This window comes from Rhineura floridana, chromosome 12, assembly GCF_030035675.1.
Source record: "Rhineura floridana isolate rRhiFlo1 chromosome 12, rRhiFlo1.hap2, whole genome shotgun sequence".
In the NCBI taxonomy this organism is placed as follows: domain Eukaryota; kingdom Metazoa; phylum Chordata; class Lepidosauria; order Squamata; family Rhineuridae; genus Rhineura; species Rhineura floridana.
This window is the reverse complement of record NC_084491.1, coordinates 43,486,305-43,496,406: the sequence shown is the minus strand read 5'-3', so window position 1 is coordinate 43,496,406 and position 10,102 is coordinate 43,486,305. Positions and strand designations below refer to the sequence as shown.

The following is a 10,102-nucleotide window of genomic DNA, read 5'->3' as shown; positions in this document are numbered from 1 at the left end:
ATCCAGTTAGTAGGTAACAAATAGCCACATCTACTAAGCCAAAATAAAAATTCCAATATTTCCATCTGCAGAAAGTATCTCTAAAGAATCTTAACTGGAAGGAATGTATATATACATTTATTTGTGCTGCATTGTCAGAAAGAGAAACTAAGGCAGATCCATATATATATGAATATTTTGAATAACTCCTGCTGTAACTATACATGAGACAGAACCTCTGTATCCCTCAAGATGACAGACAAATAACTATCATTATGGATTTCACTGTGCACTTTATGTACACAAACACACAATGCAAATATATTTCCAAAACTTAAGGACAAAGGACAATGATGCAAGAGATCTGGTGGTGGTGGTGATTTTATTTTCACAATGTTGCATATTCCATATAAGGCCATCAGCCCGAGGAAGGACACATGTTGCTTCTAATTGCTCTACTCTGCCTGGTGACATTTCAGCACTTTATAAAGAAATAACAAATCATCCTAATAAAATATACCCAGACTTTTCCTGCCTCTTCTCATTATTTCTTCAATAGCTTTCTCTTCAGCATTTCTGGGCCACCACTGTGCAGGCCCCGTTGGCATCCGTCACAGATGGAGCGAAGTCAATCCTGGTCTCCTTCAGCCACTTGATAGCAAAGCCTGCCTCTTTCAAGGCTTCCTCCACAAACTTCGTCTCCAAATAGAGGCATGAGAAGGGGCGCCGGCCAATCATGTAGAAGGTTTCTTCCAGGATGGCAAATAAGACAAGGTGTCCCCCTGGTTTAACGAGGGAGCTAATGTTCTTCAGGGCAGAGCGGTAGGTGGACAGGTCTTTGCAAGCCCCTTCCAGACATAAGGAGGACAGCAAGCAATCTGCAGGAGGAAGATCCAAGGGCGCTAAGGGGTTGGCCTGGGTCACATCACATTTCAGCACTTGCTTGATGGCTCTTCGGACCTTCTCTTCCTTCTCTGCCCACTTTTCCCTGAAGGAGAACACAAGATGAATGTGACAAGCTCCCCACGTGCCCCCCTCATGCCTAACCTCTATCAGATGGTCCTCCTTCTATTTCTGGGTAAGGGACATCTCACAGTCTCTCAACACTCGATGGTTCTCAGGTGAATGTGTGAATAATACCAGGTTGCTTGTATTGCTTCAAGTATAGAGAGCCAGAGGGGTGGAGAGACCCAGGTTCCAATCTCCACTTGGCCCTGAAGCTCGCTGGGAGACCCTGAACCAGTGACACACTCTCTCAGACTAAACAGTTGTTGTGAAGACAAAATGGGCGTGTCAGGGAGGGGAGAGCAACAGGTTCACCTCCTTGAGCTCCTTGGAGGAAAGGAGAGAGATAAATGTAGCAACAAACAGTTCATTTATGATGTTCAGGCAGTGCCGATGCTTGTTCCACCAAAACAGCACCATCCCTGCCCAAGAGGAAGGTGTCAGCCAGCAGACCTGGGGAATTCTGAGGTTTTCAGAAGTACAAAACAAATTTATTAATCTATTTATTTATTTTATTTCTATCCTGCCCTTACAGCAGGAGCCCTTCACCTTAGGGTGAAACCCTTAATTGGTGGGGGGGGGAGAGGAATCTCACCAAAACAACTCAGTGAGGATTGAGAATGTTCAACAGCCATGGAATGCTAAATGACCTTTGCAGGCTGGAGATGGAAAACTAGGTGGGAGGGGAAATGGAATGGAGTAGCCTGGAGGAGTCTATGGCCAGCCAACAGGGACTGTGAAACACAGCACGCTGCAACTTTTTTTTTTGCAGCATGCAAAGTATCAAAGGGCCACCTCATATACAAACCTGCCCCTCAGAGGGCCTTCTCCAGCTGCCCTAACTTAAAGGGTTACACTGGGAGGAGGGGGAAAGGCCTTTTCTGCAATGGCACCCAAACAATGGAACTCCCTCCGCAGATGTATGTGCCAGAGTCTTTCATTTATTTATTATTTATTTATTTCAATTTATATACCGCCCTTAGCAGAACAGCTCTCAGGGCGGTGAACAAACAAGATAAAATACAATATATCATAATAAAAAATCATAAAAGCATATACAAACAAACAACAAAAAACACTACAAAAACACAATACGACAAAAATTAAAAAATACGGATTAAAAGATTAAAATGGTTAAGAAAATTAAAATGCCTGGGAGCATAAAAAGGTCTTTACCTGGCGCCGAAAAGATAGAAGTGTAGGCACCAGGCGTACCTCTTCAGGGAGGCTGTTCCACAACTCAGGGGCCACCACAGAAAAGGCCCTAGATCTAGTAGCCACCCTCCGGGCTTCCCGATGGGTTGGTGCCCGGAGGAGGGCCTTTAGGCACCAGTAAAAGCCTGTTCTACCCCTTTATCCTCTTGTTTTTAATTTTAACCTCTGCTGCTGCTGCTTTTCCGTTTATAGCTCTGGGGGGGTTAGCATGTTGTTTACTATTCTCTCCCTCTTTCTAAATGTTTTTACTGAAATGCTTATCCTTTTAATTACATTTGTTTTATAAGCTGCCTTTAGGTCTTTTAATATATCAAACACCAGGGCCACTGTAAATATTTTAAACAAACCAAGATTGAATTATTAAATAAATAAAGGTAAGGACAAGGCTTCTCTCAGGAGGGAGAGGCGGTGTCCAGGAAAGGTGCTAACTTCCAACTAGGCACCAAATTTTGTATCCATCAGCTGCAAATTGTGCCTAACTCCACGAGATGGCCTCCAGGAAAGAAGGAAAGTTTATCCGGAATGGGTCCCACCCATCCACCCACCCATGATCATCACTCTCTTCCGCTTTCTTTTTCTGCTGCCTTCCAGTTCCAGAAACCGAACATGACGGCTCATTTTATCTTGCCTTGCCCCTTGCAATCAGTTTCTGGTGCTACACACCTTGCAATGCAGAACAGATGCTATTAATCCAAGAAGTGTTGTTATGTAGAAACGTGAGCTTTATGCCATAATGAGCCTATTAGGCAGACGAGTATGGTCTGGCCACGATGAAAAGTTTTGGTGCCTGTGTGCCAAAGTAAGGTAAGATAATGAAGCAAGAAATGGCTTCCTGATTTGTGGTTTAAACTAGCCCCCCAAAGCATGAAGTACATTCTCATGGTGGTGATAGTAGTGTTGAGGGAGGTCCCCTATTGTCTTGCAAGCAGAAGAATTAGGCACAAATTTTGATTGGTTATGTTAATATATAGCAACTGTCAAGCAGGCAAGATGATGATGATGATGATGATGATGATTTATATCCCCCCTTCCTCCCAATGGGAGCCCACGGCAGATAAGACTAGATGGATTAGAAAGAGAACCAGGATTGCAAACGTTCCTCTGGCTCTTGTCCTAATCCTGTCAAAAGGAGAAGTAAATTTCCAGTTAGATTAGAACAAATGAAGTGTTTTTGCTCTAAAGATCTGGGTTAAAATGCAGCCAGGGCAGGAAAGAGAGGCAGGAAAGTGGAAAGCCCAGAGGGAAAAGACCTTTAAAGAGCAAGGCGAGACGGCATCTTGAGCATCTTGTTGGGCCATAAGAAGGAGCCTCCCAGATCGGGCCAGTAGCCCATGCACGCTGGCATGCTGTCCAGCAACCAGCCTATGGGAAGCCCTCCAGCAGGGCCTAAGCCCAACAGCACCCTCCCTTCCTGCACTTTCCAGCAACTGGTATTCAGAAACACACGGCCACTGACAGTCGACCAAATGCAGAGAAATTCAAAACAACCGTGACTATGAGTGTCCAGCTTATTCCTTGCAGCTACGGAGACCTGATCCATCTTTGCAACTGGGATGACAGGACAGGCCGTTTCGCTGTCTCAGAGTCAGGAGCCACACAGAATTTACAAAGGAGAGGCATAACAACTTCCTCTGTATGTGCTTTTCTGCTTTGCAATTATTTTTTTCCTATTAGCTGCTTCATCACTAAATGTACTGTGCCTCTGTACATAAACAAAACCTTCATGGCCACCTTGAGTGTGGGGCTGACGTTGGGTTTGTTACTAGTGTTGAATGGTTATTTATCAGGGGTTGAGGTTGCATAGTACCATGCTGGGAGTGAGTGGATGAAAGTGGTTTTATACCCCTTCCCTCCCCCCGGGGTAAGAGGCTGCTTTGGTATAGAACTGGGCCCCTTTCAGGTGAAAGAGGGAAGAAGAATATGTCATAAGGCATGAACCCTTCAGTGCTTGAGAGATTATGATGATGATTTCCATTTATAGACCGCTTACTATCTAAAAGTTCTCAAAGCGGTTTACAACAGAATACACAAGGTAAAATAAAAAAAGTATCAAGTTAATTTACAAAGCAAAATACATAAACAATATCCATATACATAAACATATACATAAACACAGTATAAAAGTCAGAATTCACCAAGGGAAACCTGTAAGCCGACCTCCACGCTCTATGAAAGTGTCAGAAAACTAAAATTATGTTGACCATGGAGGAGGGCAACAAGCAGGTAAAAAGTTATCACTCCCCTCGTGTCACTTGCTGCCATTTCTCTTGCCTCTCCTTCCTCCTGGGGAGATGGGAAGAGCATCTCATGTGTGCATTCTAGCAATTCTACGCCTTCCGTGGCGCAGAGTGGTAAGCGGCGGTAACGCAGCCGAAGCTCTGCTCACGGCCGGAGTTCAATTCCAACGGAAGGAGGAAGTCGAATCTCCGGTAAAAGGGGTCAAGGTCCACTCAGTCTTCCATCCATCCATGGTGGTAAAATGAGTACCCGGCATATGCTGGGGGGTAAAGAAAGGCAGGGGACGGAACTGGCAATCCCACCCCATATATACGGTCTGCCTAGTAAACGTTGCAAGCCGTCACCCTAAGAGTCGGAAACAACTCGCATTATAAGTGCAGGGACACCTTTACCTTTACCTTTACCTTTACCTAGCAATTCTTTGTATGAGGGTTGTAACATTGTGTATGAGTGATTGTTGGATGAGTGATTGGTTGATATGTTTCAGGTAGTGAATGATGGTAGTGGTTACATGGAATGGATAGTGTGTGGTTGTACGAGTATGTGTTAGGGCGGTTGTCATTTTATATTACACTGCCTTGTGATACTTTCTGACTTTTATATTGTGTTTGTGTACATGGATAGTGTTATTGATTTTGTTGTATGGTTTTCATTGTACCATGTGTATTCTGTTGTAATCCGCTTTGAGTTCTTTCTGATAGTAAGCGGCCTATAAATGGAAATAATAACAAACCAATTGGTCAAACTTTAAGTTGGAGTGCCTGGTTGCTCTTTGTTTCATTTGGGGTCTGCAAAAACCTGTGATGGCTGTCATGGTCTTCCAGAGGGCATCTGAGTGTCAACAGCTCTCAACATTCAAAGCTCAATCTCCATACCTGTCACCTTCCAGCTTGCACACGTATTTCACCACTGGGCTCCAGTCAAAAGCTTCTGGCTCCTTCTTTAGCCATCGCTGCAACTCCTCCCGGTTCTGACTGGTATAATCTGTAGCGACAATGTCTGGGAAGGACTCACAAGCAGAGAGGAACTGGTGGATCCGCTTCCAATATCAATCAGGGTGTCCCCTTTTATGCCATCTGTAGGATGCCAACCCAATAACACATCTGTTCAAATCTCAGCCATGATGCTGTTGGGTAACAACAGCCTGATTTGCCCTTCTTCCTTTTGGTCAACAGCTTTATATGCATAAATCAGCAGGTGACTTTTTCAAGGTGAACTATTGCTTCTGAATAGCTATAGATCAAAGATGGCTCGGGATGGAGGAAGAAATTAGATTCCATTCGCATTTAAAGGCAGACCTACCTAAGTCACACTTTTCAAAACAATACACAAATTGAAATTTGCACTTCCAGTCAAGTAATGTTCACACAATGCATATGTTAGTAAAAATAATATACATTATATTATTATATGCTATGCTGGGACCCCCAGGGGGGCTGCGAAGTAATCCAGAGGGGGCCATGAACAGTAAAGAAATGAATTATTTATTAATTTTTTACAAAAGTCTTCACTCCTTCTACACTGTCTGCTTTCCACTGCCGCTGCAGATGACACCTCCCCCTTGCTCCAAACGAGAGGGGAGGCCTTTTGCTGAAGCGCCAGAGCGTCTTTCAGGCGCACTAAGTGCAGGCATCTGCCTATAAAATACATCGCAGATGCCAAAGGAGGCTGAGGGTGGAGCTACCAGGAAGAAGAGGGGATTACTATCACTGATTCCCGTCTCCTTGCACTGCCGCTACTGGCAACACCCTTACTTAGAATGAGAGGAGAGGGCTTTTTGTGAAGCCAAAAGAAGCAAGCCTGCAAAGAAAGGCTGCTTTCCCCCTTCCTTCCTGGCAGCCAGCCTGCCTCCCTGGGGGGAGGAGGTCACAAAAAAAATTCAGCTTATAAAGGGGGTCCCGTGCTCATAAAGGTTGGGAACCACTGTGCTATGCTATTATTCATTATATTAGGGGAAATTGCTTTGGAAAATGTGCTTCTCAGGCAAAATTGCATAAAATGCTTATATTAGGAGAAGTTCACACTAAAATGATGATCAGTTTTTATGAGAACTTAAATTATTTTCCTGCAAACAAATGTAAAAATGGGGAGAAATCATTGAAATTGGAAGAATGAGAAACGGGGAGAAGTAGAAATTGACTGATTAGCCCATTCCTACCTATGGCCTAGATGTTGCTGAAATACAACTCCCATCATTCCCCTGACCATCAGCCATGTTGGCTGGGGCTAATGGAAAGCCACTCCCACTATAGATCAAATAGGTATTAATGCCTCCCTGGGGGCTGACAGCACTGGTCATCATAAAATGGATCATTCACAACATTTTGAGAGATCTTCTTTTACCAGGCAAACCAGTCTGGCAACAGTTCTGGAACACATGAAAGCTATCAACACTTACCTAAAATGAATGCCTTGTGGAGATTTTTCAGAGAGAAAGTTAAGAGGGCATTCTCTGCATCCTTCCCAGGGCTAAAAGTGTAATAGGTCTCCAAATAGTCTTTTGAAACAAAATGCTCAGCATAAAAGTCTTTCTCTGTGAAGGTCATCTCCATGATCCTTGGAAATGTGTAAAATGCTCAGCTGAACCCAGGAATGTTTTTGTGGAAAGACACTCCAGGATGCAGCCCCGTCACTTTTGTTGCAGCCAGCCCCTTCCTGGAGCCCCTCTGTCGGTCTCTACAGCCAATCAAGCCACAGTAATTCCCCACCGCTGAGTATATGCTTGTGTTTAAAAGCTACACCCCTTCCTCTTGCCCTAGGACAGCTGGAGAATCCAGCAAGGTCAAAAGTCACTACAGCTAATCAGCAGTCAGCATAAATCTCCTTCCATGCTAGTTGGCTCTCACCATCTATTGTTGTGGGGAGGAGAGAAACAGGAGGAGGCAGAGAGATAGCAGGAGTTAAGAGAGGGACGTTTACTGAAAAGAACAAGGACGGCCAAGTCTGATTTAAGATGGGGTTTCCATCAGAATCTTACTAGGATGATGGGCTTTCAAACAGTCCCACGCAGACCCATAGCAGCCAACATGGAGGGTAGGTGAAGCCAGCCACACGGGGCGGAGGGGGCGCTAAGCGTGAGCAGCATGGAGATTCCACAGTGCAGTGTTTAGGTAGGCTTGTTTTCCTTTGGAATGAGGTCACAGCAGGCTTATGCCTTCCTTGAGTTTTATTTACAAATATTCAGATTGAGCATAGGTGGAGATACAGTTTAACACCCCAACCAACAGCCAAATCCATGGCCTCCCATCAGATCTCTAGAGAGAGGGAGCCTCACACCCAAAGGTACATTTTAGAACTTGCAGTGAGCCCTCTCCCCATCCCTCTCACACAAAAATGGCATATGAGCCCCCAAACAAAACTGTTATCTGTCCCCGTTCACAGACACAGACCTAGACTGCATCATCTTTAGTGAGGGGATTAGAAGACTATGGCATGCCACCTTTCAGGTTCTTCCAGGTATTCCTTAGGCATCAACTGACCATTGGGTCAGCAATCTCCCTTACACAGGGATAGGGAACCTTTGACACTCTAGATCAGGGGTGGGGAACCTTTGGCCCTCCAGATGTTGCTGAACTACAACTCCCACAATCCCTGGTCATTGGCCATGCTTGATGGGGCTGATGGGAGTTGTAGTTCAGCAACATCTGGAAGCCCCAAAGTTTCACCACACCACCTGTAGTTGCTGCTGAACTACAACTGCCATCATCCCTGACCATTGACCATGTTGACTGCTGGGAGTTGGAGTCCAACAACTTCTAGTGGGTCACAGATTCTCCACCCTGCCCTGAAGTCTCCACCAGCATTATGTCTGGCTCCATGAACCCTCTCCTGTTCAAAGCCCTCAAACAATAAGAATATAAAAAGAGCTCTGCTGGATCAGACTGGTCATCCAGTCCAGCATCCCGCTTCCCCCTGTGATCAACCAGATGCCTCTGGGAAGCCCACAAGCAGAGCGTGAAAGCAAGAAAGCCGTCTCCCATTGCTCTCCAATGACAGTTATCCCGAGGTAGACTGCCTCTGAACATGGAGGATCCATACAACCCTCCCGGCTATTTGCCACTGACAGACCTCTCCTACAGCTCAAAATACTTTTCTTCGTCTCCTTAATATACCAACGCTGTATACCTTTCCATGAAAAAATGTACCGTCCCTGAGCCTGTGAGGATTTCTGTCTGATGCTGGAGAGAGACTGTATATCTGATTCTACGTCTTGATAGGGAAGGCATTGCTGGCACCTGGCCAGCCCACTCAAGCAGCCTCAGATGGCAGCAGCAGCAGCACCTTCATGCCACATTGCTACCCTTTGTGGGCTTTGGGAATGTTGTGGCTTTGTGGTCTGCCGTTCCTGACACTTCACCAATTATGCGTTTCACCACCAAAAGGACATCAGAAGAACACCAGAAGTGCCCTGCAGCTGGATCATGTTTTGCATGCAGAAGGGCCCAGGTTCAATCCCAACATTTCCAGGAAAGGCTGGAAGAGACTCTTGCCGGAAAACCTGGAGAGATGCTGCCAGCCAGTGTTGACAATACTGAGCTAGATGGACCAATGGCCTGATTGGGTATAAGGCAGCTTCTGGGATTCCGATACTATAGATGAGCAATCTCTGTAATAAAATATTGCAATAATCTTCACTCATCTTGGTTGATACGGGGGAATCAGGCACACGCCAGGTTTTAAGTGGAAAAGCCTGGCCTGCTATTGTCAGTGGCACCACAGCTTGACCTACCATTAATGCTTCATGTCCTGATGAGGCACTTGTAGGGCCCACCCAGCATTGCCAAGTATATATCATGGAACAGCCCTCTGTTGTTCACGGGTACCTGCAGAACAACAGAGGAAAATCCTCTCCAGATAACAGCATGGCCAAAACAGTGTGTTCTTTCAGGAGAAGCAATACATTTTTTTTAATCCTCGTATCAGAAAACTAGCTTTGACTGCCTCCCAATTTCCCTATTTTATGACCTCCTCTGTGTATAATTCAGCAACAGCCTTCACCTCTCCTCTCAAAATGAAGCATAGCGTGGAAGCCCCGGCTACGAAATAATTCACTCCCAGAATGTGTGGCACATTTATTGTTGTGCTGTGTGTGCCAATTACCAAACTGTAACCCCTCTTTTAACAAGGATCCTTGTGCCCCAAAACTTGATGAATAGAGTTAGAACTTCCACAAGTTTCATAAATGCTTCCGTGGATTTTCGGGAAGAACTGATCTGACACTCATTATTTAGCCACAGCACATTCATTACAGATTCCTGGGGGGGGGGGGTTGTAGTGGGACATCTGGAAGACCCATTTTTATTTTGAAGAGATGGTGTTGCATGCAATTATCCCCTTAAGTGCTTATCTTGGTGTGTCCTGCATGCCTGCGTTTTCTCAGTGGCTCCAATAGGAAAGTTTAGGAAGCACAGGAAAGCCAGGTGCAGTGAATAAACTAACCAAAGATGGTCAGCCACATATGTGACAATGTCGCAAAGAAAGACATAGGGCTGCCTGATAGATAACTGGGGATGTAAGTATGTGCTGGCAAAATGTATTGGAACCCACAATAGTAAAATAGTATAAAAAGTCCCAGGGGAGGTCAGAATGTTGGACTTCTCTGCAGGCCAGGATTGTGAATGTGTGACCTGGCTGCCTGGCCCTTGGAGCACATCCGTTACTGCAG

General features: G+C 45.2%; 1 pseudogene; it reads right to left on the bottom strand.

Moving 5' to 3' along the window:
- Nucleotides 1–342: 342 nt before the first annotated feature.
- On the bottom strand, nt 343–7,180 carry LOC133368576 (nicotinamide N-methyltransferase-like; annotated as a pseudogene).
- Between the last annotated feature and the right edge of the window lie 2,922 nt (nt 7,181–10,102).